Source organism: Cupressus sempervirens, chromosome 9 (genome assembly GCF_028749045.1).
Source record: "Cupressus sempervirens isolate cs-2001-9-10 chromosome 9, ASM2874904v1, whole genome shotgun sequence".
In the NCBI taxonomy this organism is placed as follows: domain Eukaryota; kingdom Viridiplantae; phylum Streptophyta; class Pinopsida; order Cupressales; family Cupressaceae; genus Cupressus; species Cupressus sempervirens.
Genome location: NC_143126.1, coordinates 208,216,771 through 208,233,783, shown reverse-complemented (window position 1 = coordinate 208,233,783; position 17,013 = coordinate 208,216,771). Strand labels below are relative to the sequence as shown.

The window sequence follows — 17,013 nt, the reverse complement described above, 5'->3', positions numbered from 1 at the left end:
TAAAGTGGAATCTGGGCATATTACAGCAGCCCAAAACTCATTTAGAGCCTAGAACTTGATGGAATTTATCTTCGATTGCAAGAACAAGTATGTCAGGCTTGAAGAAAAAAAATTGACCTAAGGGGAGTCCATTTCATTTTGCCTCTTTGATGTTGATGTAGTGTCATGAAAAAAATTGAGGTTTTCTTTTTTTCCTTATCTTTTCCCAAACTTAATGTCTTTTTTCTTTTGTTTTGCAAGGTGATCACTAGAAGAGGAGAAACAAAGTGAAACTAGGAGTTATTTGCTCCAAACTTCAAGATTCCACGTGGATGCTTGAAGCTCAACCTCAAGTGAATGGAAGGATTTTAAGCAAGAAATTTCTATAAGGTAGTAGCTCAACTTCGATGACTTCAAGGAGATGCAAGAAGGAAAGTTCATGGTCAAAGGCTTCAAGTGAGAAGGAAGTTCAACATCAAAGTTTTCGAAAGAAAATGCAAATTGAGATCAAGAAAGGATCAAAGAAGTGAAGGAACAAAGGGAAAGAACAAATTGGCAAGCCCAACTACATAAAGACTTCACCATATCAAGAGGTTCAAACATCAAATTTGCAAGTTCAAGCTGCAAGTTCTTAGTTGTGGCAATGAGAAAATTTCCAAAAATAAAGATGGAGAAAGTTTGAGGATATGAAGCAATTTGGTAACATGCCATCACAATCAAAGGCTTGGCAATGTTGAGTATCAAGAGATATTTTCCCATCAACAAGAGGTTTCTCAAGTTTACAAGATAAGAATGCTGATATGGCACCTAGTTGTCTTCTACCAATTAGAGAATTCCAATTACAAGCACATTCAATCATATTACACAAAGTGTACAATTTTCTCATTGGTTATGAAGACCATTGTAATTTTCATATTGGTCCATTGAGTAGTGCCTTTATGTAATTGGTTGACATTATGGAAATCCTAACTAGGGTTATTGAACAACTATAAAGGCCAAGGCCTTCTCATTTGTAAGGGGTCAATTAGTGAAGTTAGGTAGTAGATTCATTAGAGATAAGATTTACAATAGGTTAGCTAAGGTAGGGGCTTATTGAAACTGTTGCCTTAATACTACGAAAAAGTGATTGATAATTCATTGTTGGTTTTCATGGTGGATTATGTAATGTTGCTTTGAAGTGTTGCATGATTTCTTCAATCCCTTACTTGGAGTAGATTTCAATTCATGTTGAAGTAGCTTAGTTTATTCAAAGAAATTGTGGATGCTTATGTTACAAGCTAGAGTTGCTGTTGCACCAAAAGATCAACCTATCAATGCCCAATCCAACTGCTAGATTTATAGAACACATGAGGCAGTTAAGTCATGTCATGAATCTCGAAGGGAAACATTTGCGCTTAGTCCAACAATCTCCCCCTCAGCGTTACCTGAGGAGATTTGAATCTATGACCAAGCTTTGATGCCACTTGTTACAAACAAGAGTTTCCATTGCACCAAAAGATCAACCTATCAATGCCTGATACAACTACTAGACTTTTAGAACACTAGAGGCGGTTAAGCCATGCCACGAATCTTGAAGGGGAACATTGGCGGTTAGTCCAACAACTTACTTGAGTGACTCGACATAAACAAGGCTACTAGCCTCATGTTGATGATAGCCTTGTGTGGTGAGCTAGTGATTTGTACTTAACTTCAATTGGTATTCAATCTTTAATTTGCATCCATTTGATTGTATTGAAGAGGAGATATTGATTTGAAAACCAAAGCTTGCACTAGGTGGGTGGAGTTACTAATAAAGCTGCATCTAGCAGAGTCCAACTTCATCCATACATCCTTGCATTTATAGTTAGAAGTAGAAGTAGCAATAGAAGTTAAGTTGAAGTGGAAAGTTGGAAAATCAAAATATATTTTCGTTGCATATTGTGAAGCTAAATCTTTAGAAGTGCAAGCAGTTGATATACACTAAATGAAAAGCATAAGTCCCTTAGGTGATTACTGTTGATGTGTGTTTTATGACCCACCAAACAGTAGAACAAAATACCAAAATATCTTATCCTCTCTTGAATAAAGTCTCGTGTATGCTAAGATTGCTAGAAGATCATACAATGACTTCAAGGTTCCTCTAATGCCAGGTCTTGATTGTGGATAATATCAGTGGTTGATTTGATTTGCTGATGATCACAAGGGGCCTTACGTGTTTATTCATATTCATTTCAAGCCATACTAGATGTGGGAGCTATCTTAGGGTTTTGCAGTGAAGTACTTTTTTTGGTGTTTTCACAAAATATACAGAAATTCAATAAGACAGGGTTCAAGAATTCTATTCTAATCCTAAGGGTAGTGATAACAACAAATAGTACTCTAGTGGACAAATTCCTCAATTTACCGAATTCTTCTTCGCCAAGGTATACAACAACTACTTGTGAACTAGTGCAATCTTCAAGGGTTATGCTAAAGATTTTCATATCATTGCATACGCCATCATAAAGAACAATGTATACAACTAATAGAAGTTAAGCATATGCATGAAAGGGGTTCAGGCTAACTTTGCACGACGAGTTAGAATCACTAAAACGTCAAAACTATGAACCAAAGGAATTCATCAATACACCATCATATTCTTCATTGTAATCATCACACATTAACTAGGCTAAACTTAATCTAATTGAAGAAATTTAGGAGAACAAGCAAGCACTAAGACACGTTAAGTATTCACTAAACTCCAATGAAAACTTTATTATCTCAGTAACTCATAGCAACAATCTCATAAAAAATCTCCCTTTTACAAATGAGAAATGAGGCCTTTATATAGGTCCTCAATTACAATAGGTGGCCCGGGTGATCACAATAATCGATGGCCAAGATTGTGCCACATCAGCCCTAATTAGGGTTAGGGCAAAGGAAAGGAATCTACATTAATGCAACAAGGAATCCATTACTGTAGTGGGTAATAAATGCCCACTATGCATGCTTGTTTAGGAAGGAGTGGGGTGCAATAAATATCCACCATGCATGTCCATTACTCAATAAATGCTCAGTCTTCCTTGAATAAATTATTCTTGATTCCATTCTCTGAATGCATAGAAGTTTGACTTGGATACTTCAGTTCTTCATCAAAGATAATTGGATGCTATGAAATGATGATGGAGGCCATGTAAGCTCGAGTCTTTTCCAACTGCATCATTTTAACTAAGATCCAACTTTGACTGACTTTTCTGAAAATCTCTCTTCGAACATTTTCATCTTCCATGCACTTGCTTGGAAATTTATCTCCCTAAAATGGATTGGAATCCCTTGCTGATGATTATGTTACTCTAGAATTTCTTCATATTGAACTTCCTTTGCCATGTTCTTGGATTTTTGGATTTGAACTTTGATCTTTGAACCTTGAATGTTTGGGACCGGATTGCTTAGTACTTTGATCTTGGTACTAGATTTTTGGATTTGAGCGTCTTTCTTGAATTTCTAGAACTAGAGCTTTCTCATCCTTTTTCTTCAAATCCTTTCAATTCATTGTTATGCCTTTTCTTACATTTTGAAGAATTCCCCCTTTTTTAATCATCATCAATCATTTTTCTAGTCTTGGGTACACACTTGAAGAGGGTGAAATTCAAGATTTGGAGGAGAAATTTCCAGCACTAAATCCTTTTTCATTTTTCCATGAAGGAGAAAGTTTCCCACACTTAGCCATTTATTCTTCCATGAAGGAGGAATTGCCAACTCTTAGCTAGATTTTCTTCCATGAAGGAGAAACTTCCAACACTAGCATTTTTTCTTCCACGAAGGAGGAATTTCTAACACTTCGCCATTTTTGCTTCCATGAAGGACAAATCTCCAACACTTAGCCATTTTTGCTTCCATGAAGGAGAAATTTCCAACACTCAGCCATTTTTGCTTCCATGATTTCTAATTCTCTTGCTCGTGGAAATTTTGAGTGGTCATGGATTTTGTCCATGATGGAAGAATTCCACAACAACCATTTTTCTCCAAGGTGGGATTTTTTGAGTGATCGTGGATTTTGTCCATGATGGAAGAATTTTGCAGCAACCATTTTTCTCCAAGGCGGGACTTTTTGAGGGATCATGGATTTTGTCCATGATGGAAGAATTCTGCAATAACCATTTTTCTCCAAGGCTATATTTTTTGAGAGATAGTGGATTTTGTCCATGATGGAAGAATTCCGCAACAACCATTTTTCTCGAAGGCTGAATTTTTTGAGAGATCGTGGATTTTGTCCATGATGGAAGAATTTTGCAACAACCATTTTTCTCCAAGGCGAGACTTTTTGAGTGATCATGGATTTTGTCCATGATGGAAGAATTCTGCAACAACCATTTTTCTCCAAGGCTGGATTTTTTGAGTGATCTTGGATTTTGTCCACAATGGAAGAATTCCACGACAACCATTTTTCCTATTATTTTCATGCCTTTCTACTTTTGGATATTTCATGGGTGATTCCAGACTTAACCATTTTTTTCTTGATTGACTATCGTGCTTGCTCATTCTTTTGGATATAGACACATGTACCTTTTTGGCTCTTTATCAACCATAGCTCACTTGTTGCAGAAATAGACCTGCCAAAAATAGACATTCTAAAATTAGTAAGTTGTCCCAAAGTCAAAATAAGGCCAATCTGAGAGGCAGTGAAATTTACTAAAAATAGACTTACTAAAAATGGTAAGTTGTCCCAAAGTCAAAATAAGGCCAATCTGAGAGGCAGTGAAATTTACTAAAAATAGACTTTCTAGAAATAGTAACTTGTCCCAAAGTCAAAATAATGCCAATCTGAGAGGCAGTGAAATTTACTAAAAATAGTAAGTCAAGACATTCAATTCTCAAACAAGCAAATAATTTCCATTCTCAGAACCACATGGACAACACTTTCCACATCTGGCCAATTTTACCAATTCTCATTTGAAAGAGGGAACTTTAGAAGATTGAGCCCAATACTACCAAGAACTAAAGCCAAAAGAACAAGACCAAGAGACAAAAGGGGGCCCCCCATTTGCAAGGGGGCGATGGTGTGAAAAGCCCACAACAATTACTATCAACTCACATTATTTCATTGAGAGAGTATCCGCAATAGAAGGAGCTTTGAAGTTATTTCATGATCTTACATTGCAAGCTTAGCATAAGAAGTGACCTTTTCCAAGAGAGCATTGAGTGTTTGTTGTTTGACTTCAAAACCTTGATTATGTGATTTTGCATGTTGTAGTGAAATAAAAAGCACATGAACATGCCCCCTTCATGTCAAGGGCAGAGATTGGGAGAAGTTGGGAGTACAATTCCTAATTTTGTAATACTTCCACCTAAGAGCTATACATCGGAAATTTTGTAATTATTCTGCCCAAGAGCTTTATGGCAGAGATTCTAGATCTTTGGGAATAAAATTCCCAGGATACAATTTTTTTTGCCCCTTTATCTTTTGTTAGTTTGATTAAACTTCATCATTTTCATCTCTTTGAATCCATTTGAGAGGGTTTCAATCTGATTTTATCATGAGGTGCGTTGTATTTTTATGGTGGAAATCCCAAGATCTTGGGAATTTTGTCTCCATTTGGAGTATCATTATCTCTTCATTCTCTCATCAAATTGGTTCTTCTCTTGTACTTTCATCAAACTTGCAACTTAGAATATAATCATTCACCTTCTTTATCAACTTTCAGCTGACAGATCTGATCAAATACTGACTTGAGACATCCAAAGATTTTGGATTTTGGGGAATTTCTAAGGGCAGAATTCTGAACCAATTTGGGGGCTGCATTTATTATTCATTGGTTCAACTACTTGATTATTTGTTCCTCATTTCATCAACTTGCATCTTTGATCAGCACTCTGTATTGAAAACTTCATCTAGACCTCATCCAAGGCAGGGCAAAATTTTGGAGAGTTAGGGAATTGCAAGGTGGACTTCCAACCCAAATTGTACATGCCCATTTCATCATTGACTTGACTACCCAACAAGCTAAAGTTGCCCAAAATCATCTCTAAGACTTGGAGACTTGAAAATTGTTACCAAGACGACCTAAGACCACTACTCCTGCTAAAGCAAAAAGAGGGGGTCCCAATTCACAATGGGTTGATAGTGTGGAAATCTCACAATAGGACCCATATCATCTAAATCAGTTGGACCTCCTAATATTTCTACCTTGCTTGTGTGTAATCAAAGATTATATTGTACAAAAAAAAGGTCATTGAGACACTTTAGAGTTAACTTATTTGTTTTCTTTGTTGGATGGCCTTGAACAAACTCCAATTGCACTTACAATTGGATGAATTAAAAATCTTCGCTCCATAGCACAAGATCATTGGAAATGACATTGTTGAAGGCTGGGAGGGTGTTTTTTCAATAAAGGAGCACAATAATTCAGTCAAAATAAAATTCCCAACCATTGTATTCTTCCGGCTTAGGGAGTCAATGACGTAAATACTCACGTGTTTTTCAGAAGTCAGCAAGTCTTTCATATATATTAGAAAATTTTCTTCAAATAATGCAATCATGGATCTCAATCCTACAATCATAACATCACACATGCACACGCATAGGCACACCCACACACCCCACACACACACACACCTGCCCACACACACAAATGCACACATGCACATGCACATGCTCATGCACACACACAAACCCACACACCACACACACACACACGCACGCACACACGCACACACACACACACACACCCACCCACATGCACACAGACGTGCATACTCACACGCGCACACACACACACCCACACACCCACACACACAACCACACACACACCCATGCACACGCACACGTACCATGCACTCGCACGCACATGCGCATGCACACACACAAACCCCACACACACGCACACACACATGCACATGCACACATGCGTAGACACACACACAGACACACCCACCCAACCACACGCACACACGTACACACATAGACACACACATGCACACACACACGTGCACACACACGCACACATGCACACACACGCACACACGCACACACACACCCACACACATGCACACACGCACACGCACACGCACACACACACCCAGACACCACACCCACACTTACCCACACACCCACGCACCCATGCACACACGCGCACACACACGCACACGCACACACACACACATGCACACACACCACACGCAAATACACAAACACCACACACGCACACAAATCGATATTTTACAAGGAATTCAGTGCAAATTTGGTCAAAGGGACCCTTGTCAAATTTTTAATCATCTGCAGCAAATTTGGACCAGTCAATCTGCAGCCAAAATGAATTTGGATCAATTTCGGTGAATTTCAAATGCATGCCATGATGTTGGGGTTAAGACTACTTTGAGAATCTATAATCAATGCATTTCTTGGTGCGAAATGAGTCGTCAAAGCTCAGAAAATTAACATGCAAATCTTGTAAAGTGCAGATGGAATCTTTCAAGTTGAAGTCTTTTGTCTTTTATTTGCAAAGTAGTCTGGAAAATGAGAGGACTGCTAAACTTATCTTCCGTATCTTGACCCACTTACAAACGATAAACATAAGTATAGTTAATTAAAAAAAGGTTGAAATTTAGCATACAGTTTTTCTTTCGTACTCTTTACTTTTTGAGTGAAGATTCAAGAAATGACGATGAAAACAACTTAGAGTTGTGGAAGTTTTGTGAAAGCGCCAATGAATACTTCCTACCGTCCAATTTGGAAACTAAGAGGAAAATTCTTTTGAACAAAATTAGAGTTGTTATCTCACCTTTCTTGTAATCTATGGAAATTGGATAGTCTAGTTTTGTTGTGTGTTATTAAAATTTGCATCTATTTTATTTCATATCTTTTTCTAGATATTAGAGGAATAATGCATTAGTTTATTTTATGTTTAATACTAATAGAGACGAATTTATTTTAGAATTTTGATCTTTTTTGATTTTTGATTTTAAATAAAAAAAAAAAAACAAATTAAAAAAAAAAGAATTGTAAAAAGGTATGTTTTAGTTTGTGTTCTTAATTTTCTCTCTCCATCATAATTTTTAAGTGTTTTAGGGTTCTCATTTAGTTAATATATATTGTGGTATATTTTGCTAAGTTGCTTTAATAATAGCATAGTGGTGTATGAACTTGTTTGCTGCAGCATATTTTTACACATATATAATTTTTTTAGTAAAAATTTCTTGTACAGACGAACCCAATACGAACCCAAGCCCAGCCCAATTTTTTTTTTTGATCGAATTTCAAACCCGAATGTCGAACCTACATCCAATCTGGCAACTTAGTTGTCCAAGCATAATAGGATTTGGAGGAAGAAACTGTGGAGCACATTTACTACTGGGCAGGGTGGTAGGGGTGGGGGTGATGAGTCAGTAGTAGATAAAATTTAAATCTTTTATCCAATTAAATCCTTGGATAAATTACTTTCAACTAAATATTGAAATAAGGCACCAAACTGAAAAGAAACAACACACAATAAAGACAGTGCACAAGAGTTGACTGGAAACCTAGGATGGGAAAATCCATTGTGAGAAATGCTACCAGGATCTTCTGTCCTAATCTAGTTTCACAATTTCAAGCATTATAATCTTTACGGTGCCAATCCAAGGTATCACTGAATACCCTTATGTGAGTACCAACTCACCAATAACTTGATCACCTGCTCAGAATGTACAAGATACGTATTCCCTTTTACAAATATGAATGAAGTTTATGATGCAACAAGACAATTCTGATTATTTCTCTGTAAAATGACTCTAATCTGAAGTGCTAATACCACTCCATAAACTAATTTCCAACAAACATAATCAGAGCATAGTTTCCGCACATTGATTCCAGTCTGAAAATTATTACAAGTCTTCCAGCAAACTGTAAACAATCAGGAAGAACATATCCACATTTATATCTTATTCTGAAACACACATATGATTTATATCTTATGAAATCAGAATCCATAATTTGAGCATAGTATCAGAACATTCCTTTCAAGTAGATTTCTAAAACAAACTGTAGGCCTGATGTTCACTTTTAGTTATCTTTCTTTTACCTCAGAATTCACTACTCACAGTTTTCAACAGTCTGCATTCTCTTTTGTGCAACTTTTTACCATTCTTCAATGCAACGTATAACTCTGCATGCGAGAGAATCTATGTTAAACCTTTTGAAGCACACAATACTTGTTTTATTCTTCAATCACAGTTTCATGTTCACAGCGCTTTTCTTCAGATTTTGATGAAACCCTTACATATGACTCATTCGATCACCACATCACCTTTCAGAAATTCAATGCAATAATAAATGGAGAGTTTGATTTATCTCTATCGGATGTACAAGTATTTTAAAAAACCACTGATAGGTTTTTCATTGGTTGTAACTTCTTGAACCAAATTATCAAAGCAATTTGCATTTAGATCAGTAAACAATCAGAAATATCTATGATGATGAAGCAGTTATGAGCTAACCCTATATACAGGTGGCATATATCATGGTTCCATTGCAACACCACCAGCACACATGAAGGTCTTTTCGATTCTCTCTTTCCTGACTATATCAATTCTTTGTAGAATATCTGCTGCTTTATAAACTGCTTCGCTGTGTCTCTGACTATGATACATGTTTCTCATTCTGAATATGATACATTTATTTAGACTGTCTTCATAATTCTATAAGCCCTTCCAATCATGTCTTTATTCTGCCAAACTCAATGTGTGTCCTTTCCAAGTGAATAAATTGGATGCTAGACAGATAACAGATGATCCCTTTGGCGATGAATTGGAACCTTATAAAATTTGGAAGTTTTAGTGTCATTTCTTATAAACTGTATTCAGCATATGACTATATATTTGTGTCCAAACAAGCTTCCTCAGTCAACAAAAGGATATCTCCATCTCTGCTCTGTCAGGTCAGCAGTCAGATTAATTGCAGTCTCTTCTCACGTAAAGGATTCAATAAATTTCCCAAGTTTTATTAAATATAAATTGCATAACCTCTTGTTTCAGTTTGTAACATCAATGACAAACATGCTAAAAGAAATGTGGTAGGTTCGCCCAAAGCCATTTCTAACATAGTTTAAAATATTGGCGATATATCGCCAGACTTGTGGTATTTCGCTGTCCACTTTACAGGCCAAATATATCACACCATATATCGGCAGCAAAATAAAGGAAAAACCCGCGGCGAAATTATCAGAATATATCACGCGAAAATGAGAATATCATCGCAAAAAATTGGTTAGAAGTTGTCGGTCGTCGATGCTTGCGTGTTAGGTTTTTTTTTTTTTGTTTCTACTTATCCTGAGGCACACATCATTTAAACTTTTACGGTGGCTCTTTGTGGCTCCTTCCATTCGACGGCAGCACGACTACTTGCATCTGCAACAGATTTGGATTAAAAACGTGATTGCCTGCCTTCCGTGTTTGCCTTCGACTTTCTTTGTATTCGCCATTCACAATATTTGGCATCCACTTCCAGCCACCATCAACTCCCAGCCTGCATTGACTTCAAACTAGGTATTTTTTTTGATTTTCTTTTAATTTTTTTAATATATTTATTTAAAATTAAACTTTGTAATGTTTCATTGTTTAAAGTTTAAAACTTTAAAACTTAATTTTATTTATTTTTAATTAAAACCTATATTTAAAATTAAACTTTGTAATGTTTCATTGTTTAAATTTTAAAACTTTAAAACTTAATTTTATTTATTTTTAATTAGGTTTTAGTACTTATTTTATTGTTTGTTATTTTGTAAATCTATTTTCTAATATTGTAATATTGGTTTGAACTTTAAATGATAGATGGTGGATATCTTAATTTTCAAATTATAATATATTCTACAAATTTGATATATGTATGCGTTTTTAAGAATATTTTAAGAAATTTTTATATTTTCAAATGTTCGATAAAAGTGCCGATTTATTGCCGAGTTTTTGCCGATTCCAAGTTTTTCAAAATTTTTGGGTCAGCCGAGATATTGCCGATACCAAGTTTTTAAACTATGATTTCTACACTAAGTGGAAGAGTGGATGTCTGCCAGAGCCCTCTTTTAGTATTTTTAGTAGTTTTCTTTTATCTTTTCCTATTGATGTCTCATGTTCCTAACAAGTGCCATCTTGCGGAGTTGGGTGGAGGTCATCAGGGGGTTTCTTGGTCCTATGTAAGTGCCCTCTTGCCCCTAGGATCCAGTTATATGCTCAACTCTAGAGTGGCCTAATTACATGATCCTCTTATAACCCTTCTCTTATACCCAAGGCCTCTTCTCTTACACCCCAGGCCCTTCCTACAAGATGGGCTTCAGACAGTCATATTCTGTGTGAACATCCACTTGAGCATTATCTGTTATGCATAAGCAACATGTGTCTATACTATATATACCACAATTGACTAAGAAAGAAAGTACCGAGAATAGCAGATCTGAAATGATATCAGTTTGCAGTATTATTCCTCGTCTGAAGATTAATCTCCTTGATATATTTGCTATTAGACTTTAATTAGTCTATATCAGATTTATGGGGTTGTGTTTTGAATGCTTCCTATGTATATTGTGCTACTCTTCCTGATTTCTTTGATCTCATTGTATTTTGTTTCCTGACTGGACTCATCTTCCTTGGTATTTGTATTTGCTTGCTAATTCTGTTTTGATGTGCAGAATGCCTCTTCTGCTGATGTGTATGATTTATCTTTAATACTTTACTGTACACACGTCTGCTCTAGAACTGCTCTTACTCTATTACTGTCCAAAATTTTCTCATAAATGTCATCCAGATCTGCTCTATTATCCCATGCTCATTGAATGATCTTATTATACATTCTATCCATTTATATCTGCTCCACTTTACGATTCTGCTCATGCACTCATTCTTATTCACTATTGTGCTAGTAAAGGAGTGATGCCATATTTTTACACGTCTGATTGATATGATTTTCTGCTTACATCTGAATGATTTTCATTTTAGATTTCCCCTTTTTAACCTACTTTATGTGCCTTCTATACCTTCATATTCGTCCTGAATGGATTAGGTTTTCTTATAGTTTTGGGAGACACCACTCTTCACTATGGACATGCCTTCTCTAAAGGAGGTGCCCTTTGGTTAATAGGCCTCTAAGCCGATTTCTGCCTTAATAAATTGCTGCACTTAATTGTCATATTAATATTAATCCCTGCCTTCTCCAATGACAATGACCTCTCTAAATCTTCCTTTTTTATTTATTATAATGTGGGTGATTAAACTTTTTTTATATGTTTCTTTGTTGATGCCAAAGTGAAATGTCCCCTTGTCTGGACCTATGAATTAAGAGAATAATTTAATAACAAGAGGCTTTTTTACTGACTACTTTACACCCTCATTGAGCTTGGGTAGAAGCAATAGACTTATTGAGAATGTATTGAAGGCTATCCTGAACTGCAATGATTTATATATTGAGCTAGTCTGCACTTTAACATTACTTTTTTACTATTTTGGGATACCCAACAGCGAGAGGGTAGTCAACATGCTAATTATTTTAAATGTAGAAGGCTTGCCTCATCAAAATGTCTTATTTCCAGACTCTTAATATCTACACTAATTAATGTTTTACCATTTTAAGGATGATTAGAGAACCAAATTAATCTTGACAGTCAGTCGTTGCCTTCAGCACTCCGAGCACTAGTGACCTAGTTGATATTAAAGATAATCGTTCATGGTAGATTCAGACTGTGTATAATTTCTATATTGGCAAGGCACTGACTATATTGTTGATTTGTTCGTATATGCTTCGTGCAAATCTCATTGTTAGTATTAGCTTGATTCATGTTGGATACTAATGATATCACCATGATTTTCCAGTTTATAACCTACCACCATGTGTCTGTACCATTGTTTTGAGAATTGCCTAAAAATCGCCAAAATCGCTGGTTTGGTGATTCGATTCAGGCTTGACAATTTTTTTGGAGTCATGAATCGGTTCAGCTGATTTTTCGGTATGAATCGCCTAAATTGCCAATTCATGCGATTCATGCAAAAAACACATGAATCAGCCGCACGACAAGGCAAAAAGTGAACTTGTTTTTTAATTAAAACACATTTTTTTTTGGCCTTTCCTCTTTGTTTTAACCGTAAAGGGCCATCTAATTGTTAAGCATGAGTAGAAGAGAGGAAAAGTGAGAGAGAAGAAGAAAAAAGAAAAACTATAGGTTTCCAACTAGCAAGAAGGAAGAGCAACAAAGAGATCAAAAGTCCACTTGGGGAGGCCATAAGATTGCATTGGGAGCATTAAGGAGTCAATAGCAACACTCCTCAACTCATTTGCAAGAGGTAACCATTGATTTATTTTTGCATGTTAGTGTATTACACATTTTTTGTTAAATTTTTCTAGTTTTCATTTGCAAATCTTGAATGTTTTTTAGTTTTACTAAATTGCAAAGTAGGGTATGTTGTTTTGTAACTTTTGTTTATTAGTTTCTAACTTTGAGGTTTTATTTGAATTTTCTTATTGCAACAACCTTAACTTTCATTTTCCACAATGGGTAAAAAAAGATGAATGTTGGAAATATATCGAAGACTTTTTTAGAATAAACAAATTTCAAACGAAATGTATGTTTTGTAAAGAAATAAATTCTAGTGGTATTTATAGATTCAAATACCAAATTGCTGCTGTACCTGGACATGATATTACAATTTGCACTCTACAAATTGTTGAGGCAAATCACACTTGTTTAGTGGCAATAGAAAAATATGAACAAGATAAATTGAATAAGAAAAGACAACTTGAAGGGTTAAGGGCTATTGGCTCCCATGTTCCCATAGCCGCATCTGCATCCGCATCTGTAGGTTGTGTTGGAGAGGGTTCTTCCAGGCCTCCTTTTTGTCCTAGTTCTAGTGCTAGTCGGTCTTATATTGAGATTGAGTCCAACTTATTATAGCCTAGAGTGCAGAAGAAGAGATTGGATAGTTATTTTGTGCCCGCACTACTTGTGGCCCACAATCCACGCTTGAGGGCATGGGTTTGAACAAGGAGATTCATGATGTTGCCAGAAAAGAAATTTGCAAATTATGGTACTTTTGCAATATTCCATTTGTTGCAGCCAGGTAATTGATTCTTTTTTCTTTGTTTTCTTTAAGGTTAAAGTAAAATTTTAATTATATCTATTTGTTTTATGATTCATTGATTAATCATAGATTCACTTTACAAGTTTACATAATGATTTGTCATATAAATTTCTAATCATATTCCATTTGTGATAGGGCTTCTTATTGGCAAAACATGATAGATGCAGTTGCTATTTGTGGTCTGGGGTTTAAAGCCCCAACTGAGGCTGAGTTGAGTGGATAACTCTTGGATGAAATGGTAGAGGATATGAAGGTTGAGCTCAAGGACCACCGAAAGGAGTTGATCATAAAGGGTTGCACCATCACGACTAATGGTTGGACAGATCAGAGAAATATAACACTCCTCAATTTTCTTGTTTCCGGAGGAGGTGATTGATCATTCTACTTTCCTACACATGTTGTGAATTGTGAATTATGATTGAATATTTCAAATATTGATTTGTTGGTTGTTAATTTGTTGATGATCCATGATAATTCATTGTTTTGTAGGATATTCCATGTTCCTCAAATCCATTGTGCTTTCGCTCATATAAAAATGCCACATACTTATGTGAGGTTATTGAGGAAATCATAGCAAAGGCAAGGCAACAGCATGTGGTGCAAGTGGCGACAGATAATGCAACAAGTTATGTTGCTGTAGGTAAACTTTTAACTTTTCAAGTTTTCAAAAAAATTTTATTTGAATTTTAAACCTTTTCTAATTCTAAGTTTCCTAACATGTTTGAATTTCTAATGAACTTAAAATTGTTCTTGGTAAACTTTTGATGGAGAGGCACCCCACCATATTTTGATCTCCTTGTGCGACACATTGCCTTGACCTCATGTTGGAGGAAATTGGCAAACTTGAGTGGGTCAAATCATGTGTCGAAAGGGCAAAGAGTATATGCAAGTTTATCTATAACCATTCATTCGTCCTTAGCACAATGAGGGACTACATAGGAGGCAAGGAGTTAGCTTGTCCAAGCATCACGGGGTTTGCCTCAAATTTCATCACACTGTAGTCCTTGTCGACATCAAGGGACGATTTGAGGAACATGTTTGTTGGGCAGGAGTGGATTACATCTTCCTATGCTAAAACCACTGCAAGGGCAGATGTGGTGAATTGCATCTTTGATGATGATGGCTTTTGGAAACCTGCTTAAGAAATCCTTAAGGTAAATTTATTGCAATTTAACATTTAGTAATTTACTATTTAGTATTTAGTATTTATTATTTAATTGTTTAATTATTTATTTTTACTTCTAGTTATATTATTTTATATTTAAGTTTTGACTCAAATGTTTTTTTACATTATGTGTAGGTCACTGAGCCCCTTGTATCTCTCCTACGAACTGCTGATAGGGAGAAGCCCTCTATGGGCTACATATATGAGGGCATGGATAGGGCCAAGGAGACCATTAGAGCCCAGTATGCAAGAGTGCAGGAGAAGTATGCCCCTATTTGGGAGATCATTGACAAGAGATGGAAAAATCAGCTCCATCGACACATCCGTGCAGCAACTTACTATCTGAATTTGACATTTCGTTTCCGTCCTGACTTCAAGGTGGATGGGGAGGTTCTCACCGGCTTATATATAGTGATCTAGAGGTCGAGTAGTGATGAGGATAGTGCAGTTGCAACCATTGAGCTCGACAAGTTCAATAATAAAGAAGGGCCACTTTTCTTTGGCAGGATGGCCGTAGATGCTTGGACGACAATACAACTAGGGAAAAATTAAATAATATATTCATGATTCTTAAATTTATGACTTATAAGTTCATTTTAATTGTTGATTATGTAATTTTAAAGTTGTAAATGAGACTAATTGTTTTTGTTTTTCCTTATTTTAGATAGGTGGTGGCAAATGTTTGGGCCCACAACCCCAAAACCTCAAAAAATTGCTATTTGTATTCTGAGTCAGCCAAGCAACTCTTCTGGAGATTGATCCAAAATCAGAGTGACTCATTGAGGTTGTGGATCCAGTCTTCACTGAGGAAGACCATGAGTGGGTTGACTAGGTGGATAGAGAGATTGAGGTTGTGGCCATGGTAGAGGAGGCAGCTAGAGTACGTTCAGGAACTGGTAGACGCACACACACATGCACACGCATAGGCCGAAGTGATGTTGTTCGTGAGCCCATCTTACATGTAGGGGCTATGACTTGGCAGTCCTCTGGGACTTTCCTTAAACGCCTTTCTAGAAGGCTTGAGGCTGGGACTGAGCTTGAGGATGATGATGAGGCTTGAGTTGGAGCCTTGTTTTTTCATTTTGTTTACAAATATTAATAGATATACATTTCATGGATCTTCATCTTAGATTCTTACATATATTTATGATTTGATGTCTTATGGATCTTCATCTTACATACATGCTATGATTTGAATCATTATGATCAATGATTTCTACTTACTTAAGCTATAGCCTACAATTTACATTTTACGTGTAACATAGTTACATATGTGATGGATTTATCATTTATGTTTCATGTTCATGTATGTTAACTTCTATTTGATGATGTTATAGTGTGTTTAAGTTATATTCAATAAAGGGTGCATGAAATAAGTTTGAAATTGTTAAAATCTCTAAATTTAAAGGGTGTTTTTAAATTTGCCGATTAACAGCCGATTCGATTCCGATTCATGTCTGGTTCATGGTTCAATTCAACCTTGCCAATTCCAATCCAATTTTGATTCTTGTTACTTTGGTCTATACTGACTTCTTGTTGGCTATTCAATAATACAGCTGACTGGTTTAGGCATATTGGATATCAGAATTTTGTTTGATGCTTGTCTCCATATCTCTTCAACTTATTAACTATGTTAGTCCTATAATGGTCGATGCCTGGGTTTAGTGTTGAGACTGATCTCATCTAAGTATACTCATCTTATTGTATTCATCTTTGCAATAGTTGACTTGTTCCTTTTACCGTTTCTTATATGTTATGGATTTGTGACAATGCTCCTTACCATAGTTGATTACTCTTATTCCGAGAAGTATTGT

General features: G+C 36.0%; 1 long non-coding RNA gene and 1 pseudogene across 2 annotated transcripts in view; both read left to right on the top strand.

Annotated features, from left to right (window-relative positions):
* The window catches only part of LOC149538224 (uncharacterized), an 84,744-nt pseudogene that overhangs the window by 33,442 nt on the left and 34,289 nt on the right, over positions 1 to 17,013 (top strand). The gene's annotated exons all lie outside the window — the stretch shown is intronic.
* Positions 14,701 to 16,317, top strand: LOC149538225 (uncharacterized). The gene is made up of 2 exons (XR_016356013.1): positions 14,701 to 15,188; positions 15,335 to 16,317. It is a non-coding gene; the product is annotated as an uncharacterized LOC149538225 (long non-coding RNA).